We start from the raw sequence: 7,465 nt of genomic DNA on the forward strand, positions 1-7,465 counted from the left end.
TCACACATTGACTCATTACGTAAAAGTAAAACAAAAAGAAATTGTGAAACACCCGTGACCATACCTAACGGGGATGCAATAGTCGTTGAAGGACGAGGGGACTATGTCTTACCAAACAGTGTGACGATTAAAGAAGTCCTTTATACTCCTAAATTTAAATGCAACTTGCATTCTGTTAGTAGACTATCAAAAGATCTTAAATGTGCTATAACGTTTTTTTCCCGATTTTTGCGTTATGCAGGGCTTGAGTTCAAGGACATTGATTGGAGTGGGTTATTGCAAGAAAGGTCTATATGAGATGGGGATGATGGGGAACAAGAGGCATGCCATGATGACGACTCATGATATGTGGCATAAAAGATTAGGTCATGCATCAAACTCTAAACTCCGTCGTGTTGACTTTGTTAATAATGTTCCTTTGAACCCCGAATTTTGTGATTCATGTGTTAAGGCAAAATTTGTAAGATTGCCATTTCCTATTAGCACATCAAAAACAAATGGGTGCTTTGATTTATTACATTGTGACATTTGGGGCAAGTACCGTACACCCTCCCTCACACGTGCAAATTATTTTTTAACAATAGTGGACGATTTTAGTCTGGCCACATGGGTTTTTCTTCTCAAGCATAAATACGAGGCAAGCGCATGCCTTGTAAATTTTCATAAGATGATACAAACCCAATTTGAGAAAAATATTAAGAAGATTAGGTGTGACAATGGAGGAGGGGGAATTTACTTCAAATCACATGCTTGATTTCTATGCCAGGGAAGGAATTATGTTAGAAACGACATGTCCACACACACCTCAACAAAATGGTGTAGTGGAGCGAAAACACCGGCATTTGTTAGAAACGGCACGAGCATTGAGATTTGAAGCAAATTTACCTACAAAGTTTTGGAGTGAATGTGTTTTAACGGCCACACATGTCATAAATTGAATGCCATCTGAAGTTATTGGAAATAAGACACCTTATGAAGTTTTATACAACCAAAAGCCTGATTATGAATATATGAGAATTTTTGGTTGCCTAACGTATTATAAGAGCACAGAGACAAAGGTAGACAAGTTTGAAGTAAGAGGAAGACTGAGAATTTTTTTGCGATATCCACCAGGAACGAAGGGGTACAAAATATATGATATTCAAATTCATGGAATACATATTTCCATTTGCCAACAGTGAGAGAGAAAGAAGAAATATTTATTTTCCCTCAAAGGTGGGAATATGTGGATGACCAATTAATGCCACAACCCAATAATAAAGAAAACAACAACCCATCTGATGGGTCTCATGATGATACTCAAAGTTTGCTACAGCTCAGTAATGCTATTGGTGGTCTAAACGTACCACCATATGGGACTTCTGAAGTTACTCACAACAGTTCACAACCTGAAACAGTCTCCGATCAGCAAAATATAACAATTGACGGGGCTAACGAACAACCACAAACCGGGTCTCAAGATAGCAACCAACAAGAAACTGGCCTTGGGCTCAACACATGCCAAATAGAAGAAATAGGACCAGAAGCAACAAATCACAATCTAGACCAGCCCAATCTAGAAAATGTACATGTTGAGTCAAGTGATGGACCTGCGGATTATGATGAAGTCAGGCCTAGCACGTGTATTCAAAGAGAGAAAAGAAACAGATCCCTCCCTAAACATTTTAACGACTAAGAGGTCAATCTTCCTCTATCTATGGACCACGAGCACACCACTTCCAATCAAAAGTCCTCGACGGTACATCCCTTACCACATTTCATTTCTTATGATAAATTCATTAACAAGCACAAAGTTTTTTTGACGACCATTACTTCACGTAATGAGCCAAAACAGTTTCACCAGGCTGCGCGAGACCCGAATTGGGTAGAAGCCATGAAGAAAGAAATTTGGTCTCTCGAAACCAACAAAACTTGGACTCTAGAAAAATTACCAGAAGGAAAACGAGCAATAGACTCAAAATGGGTCTACAAAATCAAGTATAAACTGAACGGAGACATCGAGAAGTATAAAGCTCGCCTCATGGTGAAGGGATTCACTCAAATGGAAGGGATAGATTTTCATGAAACTTTCGCACATGTGGCAAAGTTAGTGACGTTTCGTACACTTTTAACCGTTGCTACAAAACGAGGATGGCGCATACACCAACTCGACGTTAGTAATGCTTTTCTTCATGGAGACTTGAACGAGGAAGTTTACATAAAAGTGCCCCAAGGTTTTGGAAAACCAGAAGATGATAGAGTTTGCAAACTAAAGAGATCCATATATGGCCTAAATGAAGCCTCAAGAAACTGGTATCAAAAGTTTACCAACTCTTTGGTTGGAATCGGGTTCAAAAAAACGAGGGCTGATCATTCCTTGTTCGTATTTCAAAATAAAGATGTCTATATTGCTGCACTAATCTATGCCAACGATGTCATTGTTGTTGGGAACAACTTAAGCAAAATTCAGGAAATCAAGGTCTTTCTTGATAACAAATTTAGTATTAGAGATCTTGGATCCTTTGTTCTTTCTTGAAATTGAGGTGGCTAGAACAAAGAAAGGAATAGTACTAAGTCAACGCAAGTACACACTCGATATTCTAGAAGAAACGGGAATGTTGGGTTGTAGACCAAGCCCATTCCCGATGGAGCAAAGTTTAAAGCTTGACAAGTGTGATGAAGAACTACGAACAGACCCTCACCAATATCGGATATTAGTTGGCAAACTTCTTTACTTGCAAGCCACGCGGCCCAACATTACATATGCAGTAAACGTCTTGAGTCAGTTAATTAGTGACCCAAGACAAAGCCATATGGAGGCAGCTAATTGTGTTCTTTGGTATCTTAAGGCCACCCCGGGACAATTGATTCTCATCCCTAAAGAAGGCGGAACTGAGCTCACCGCTTATTGCCACTCTGATTGGCTTGGGTGTCCATTCAAAAGAAGATCGAGAACTGGTTATACACTGCTTTTGGGAGGATCCCCTATATCATGGAAATCGAAGAAGCAGTCTGTTGTCTCATGATCATCCGCCGAAGCCGAATACCGAGCAATGGCAAATGTGGTTAGTGAGGTTTTGTGGATGAGGTGGCTATTACATTTCCTTGGAATACCATCTACGGGTCCAACACTTCTGTTTTGTGACAATCAGGCAGCCCGTCATATAGCCAGCAACCCCGTATTTCACGAACGGACTAGGCATGTGGAGATGGATTGTCATTTCGTTCGAGAACGGGTAGAATCCAAAAAAACAAGGCCTATGCGGATTAACGCTAAGACACAAATAGCTGACTTATTGACAAAGCCATTGGGAACGCTACAACTTCGCAGTTTACTCGACAAGTTGGGCGTTCGGGACCTCCATGCTCCAACTTGAGGGGGGAGTAAAGAAAGAAATGAATTATTCTCGCCATATTCTTTTCCATTCCCATTATGACCTTCCATACGTATCCCCTCCATCACAGGCTAGATTATGGGCTCTCCATCATAGGCTTAATGACCGTTTCTTTTATTTCATATAAAAAGATGTGATGTATTGTTTTTCCATAGATCAATTAATCAATATAAAGTTTATGTTTCAGTTTTGTTCATCTCATCTCATAGAAAATTATTACTTTAAATCTTGAATTGAGTTGTTTAGCTGATCCATTGCCATGTTGTAACATGGGTTGGGCTTGGATAATTAGCGTGCACAACATCTATAATTGTGTTGATAGAAGATTTACATAAACTGTGATAGTCATTGATATAATGATATGTATACTAATATCTAGAGAGATACTATTTGCACCCCTATGATGAATGGGTAAATGCATAACGCCGTTTTAAAAATAACCCATATGCATCCCTAACGCTTGCAACTCATGCCAACATTTATCTATCTCAACTTTTAAATCATCATTCACAACGCCCATTCATCTTTTATGGGTTGTCACATTCATCCGTTTTATTAAATTATATCTTTTAACTGATAACTAAAACTCCAACTTCATACTAATCAAACGCTTCTTCCTTGGGGTGTTCAACCATACATGTTTTGCAATAGAGGCACAAACAAGTCAAGCTTTCATAAGTAAATCACATTCGAACTTGACTCTAACAAGAATCACTATGAGTTTAGCCAAGTTTGAGACTTTTAAGAATTGAACTTGGAAGTTATATCAAGTTCTTCAAATGTTGTTTATGTTTTCATATTATTTGTAGTCAGGTCACCATTTAGTATTTATTTTTAATTTGAGTTGTATATAGTTTTATTCCGTGCATGTCTCTCATAGATGCTTTCAAGATATCTAAGCTCTCACTTTAAGCTTGATTTTCTTGTTTCAAACGATTGAACTCTTAACAGATGTGATGTTCATTGAGATGAGCCTAAGTCTGTATCAAGAAAGAATGGCAAGCTACGAATCAAGTTCGAGTTTAGTATGTTGCTGTTAAGTTTAGGTTGAGCCATGTCAAGTTGTGAATGTCTTGTCTTTGCAGCCTTGCTTGCGATAAGTGGGATTCTGGAAATAAGAAGTGTTGATAAAAGGGTGAAGAGAAAGACTATAGATGAAAATTTCAAACATAACTATCTTACATCTCACATATCGCACACAAGTTTTTGGGTATCAGAGACCATTCAAAGTAGGGGTGTTCTTCGGGCTCGTTTTTCGGGTTTCGGGTTTTTCGGGTCGAGTTCTTCGGGTTTCAAAGTTTTAAATCTTGACCGAAACCCAACCCAAATCTCTCACGGGTTTTTCGAGTTCGGGTTTTCCCAGATTGGGTTAATCGGGTTTCGAGTATCCTAGAAAAAAATCACAAAGCCAAAATTTTTTAAAAAAAATACAATGGTAAAATTAAAACAACATATTACTCTCTGCTTATAACACAAATAATCAAATAATAAACTAACCATACTTGATAAAACAATTCAAAAGATGAGTAAAATTAATTCGAACCATATTCGTATTCAATCGGGCGTGTATGGTTGTTCGATTACGGTTGCTATTAGTAATAAATGGAAACCATAAATTAATAATAAGCAATCGATCCATAATAGTTAGAATGACAACAGCCGATTAGAGCCATATTATGATAAATTTAGTGGCTAAGACATAGCATATTATACATAAAAATATATTTAATTTCAAAACTAAAAGTTTATTCGGATTTTTCGGGTTGACCCAAATCTTATAAATCAAACCCGAGAACCAACTCGAATTACTTTGCTTCGGGTTCGGTTAGTCTTTTCTCGGGTTCGGGTTCTTCGAGTCGGGTTAGTTCGAGGTCGGGTACAGGTTTTTCGCATTGTGTTTCGGGTTCGGGTAAATGTGACAGCCCTAATTCAAGGAATTAGTAGAGAGAACCGATATTTGTTAGGAAAGTTAGATCACTAATTTTTAATTTTTAAAAGTAACTAAAAACATTTAAAAATACAAGAATGGGCCTAATTTATTTTTAAAAATCATTGGGTGGGATATGGGGTCGGGTGCGGCTATAATTTAGAAAACCGGCGGCGGTTCCGGCGCAGTCAGTCATCACAACCGGTTACTGATTCTTTCTTCTATATTAATATCACATCTCAATCTCATCAACAAGGTAATAATAATCACTTAAACCCTAATCTAATTGCCGTAATTTATCAGAATTGAAAGCAAGGGTTTATTCGTTTAGGGTTTTGTGGAAGATGGTGGGTTATGGTCAGGTGGTAATTGGTCCTCCGGGTTCCGGCAAGACCACTTATTGCAACGGCATGTCTTAATTCCTCCAACTCATTGGAAGGTAGGTATATTCATTCTTAATATTAATATTCACTTCCATTGTTTAAGTCATTGTAAATTGTAATAATATAATTTTGTTTCAGGAAAGTAGCTGTTATTAATTTAGACCCTGCTAATGATTCGTTACCGTATCCTCCTTAACCGTCGATGATTACTGATACAATTTGTTTGTTTTTTAAATTTAGTGGTTTCCTTAATGATTGTTTAAAGATATGATTGTGCTATTAACATTGAGGATCTTATAAAACTCAGTGATGTCATGAATGAACATTCTCTTGGTCCGAACGGAGGTCTTGTGTATTGTATGGATTACTTAGAGAAAAATATCGACTGGTTGGAATCTAAACTCAAACCTCTTTTGAAAGGTTGGTATAGTATGCATTGTTATAGTTCCGAACTTCCGACTCAAATAACTTTATTTGCAGATCACTATATTCTTTTTGATTTTCCGGGTCAAGTAGAACTGTTCTTCCTCCATTCCAATGCAAAAAAAGCCATAATGAAACTTGTTGAAATATTAGATCTTCGGGTAAGTAAATTCACACACGTGCATACACTCACGTAAACCTTTTCTGCAAGAGTGTTAACAGTTGACGTCTTCCTTTTACAGTTGACTGTAATTCATTTGGTGGATGCTCACCTTTGTAGTGACCCCGGGAAATATGTGAGTGCATTACTTTTATCACTATCAACAATGCTGAATTTTGAACTGCCGCATATCAATGTCTTATCAAAGATTGATCTTATTGAGAGCTACGGAAAGCTACGTATGTAAACCTTTAAATTACTACATTTTTTTTTTCAAAAGTTAAGACTTTTATGGACAAAGGTTGATTCTTGTATACTGCAGCCTTCAATCTTGAATTTTACATGGATGTTGAAGACTTGTCTTATTTACAGCACCATCTTGATCAAGATCCACGCTCTGCTAAGTATAGGTAGATTGTTGGTTGACGTTTTAACTGCCATGTCAGCGTTAAGGCATGCTAATTTCTATAATGAACTTATTATTCTGTGTTTATGGTGTTAGAAAACTTACTAAAGAGCTTTGTGAGGTAGTTGAAGCTTTTGGTTTGGTCAACTTTACTACATTGGCTATACAGGCAAGTTAATTTCTATTTTATACTAAAATTGTTTTATTAAGTAGACTATGCGTGTACACTTGATTGACAATTTAATATCAATTGGCTTGACTTTTTTCAGGACAAAGAGAGTGTTACAGAACTTGTAAAGTTAATAGACAAGACTAATGGATATGTATTTCAAGGCAGGGATGCTAGTGCGGTTGAGTTTAGCAAAATTGCTATTGGACAAACAGATTGGGACTACTACAGATATCCTTTTAACAGATTGTCTTTCTTAACGATATAATCTCATCTTACTTAAGTTATTTTGTGTGTAAATATGTTGAGATTGCCACATTTTGAGAGCTTGTACACTTAACAATTGTGTTCACAACAGCAGCAGTGCAGGAGAAGTACATGAAAGATGATGAAAATTTCGATTCAGATGATTAATTTAAGGGTGAGTTTGTTAACAAATTCTTTTACGTTGCTTTAAGATGGAAGTTTTAATACTCTTTGATGATTTCATCAGGTGAAGTGATCTTAAACTATATGAACAGGCCCTATATGTATCTTTATGATTAAAGAGATTAAAGCTTACGCTGGTCAAGTTGAAGATCATGTAGATGATGGAAAATGGAACTGCAGGATATTAAATTGAT

General features: G+C 37.0%; 1 pseudogene across 1 annotated transcript; it reads left to right on the forward strand.

Annotated features, from left to right (window-relative positions):
• The first annotated feature begins 5,564 nt into the window (after positions 1 to 5,564).
• LOC143603162 (GPN-loop GTPase QQT1-like) lies at positions 5,565 to 7,261 on the forward strand (annotated as a pseudogene). Its single transcript, XR_013147997.1, has 9 exons — positions 5,565 to 5,740; positions 5,823 to 5,867; positions 5,950 to 6,104; positions 6,165 to 6,268; positions 6,350 to 6,506; positions 6,590 to 6,677; positions 6,770 to 6,842; positions 6,943 to 7,073; positions 7,196 to 7,261. The product of XR_013147997.1 is annotated as a GPN-loop GTPase QQT1-like (transcript).
• The last annotated feature ends 204 nt before the right edge of the window (positions 7,262 to 7,465 follow it).

The sequence above is a fragment of the Bidens hawaiensis genome, unplaced genomic scaffold, assembly GCF_021521415.1.
Source record: "Bidens hawaiensis isolate Kalapana, Puna unplaced genomic scaffold, B.hawaiensis_p1.1 tig00060903_1, whole genome shotgun sequence".
NCBI lineage: Eukaryota > Viridiplantae > Streptophyta > Magnoliopsida > Asterales > Asteraceae > Bidens > Bidens hawaiensis.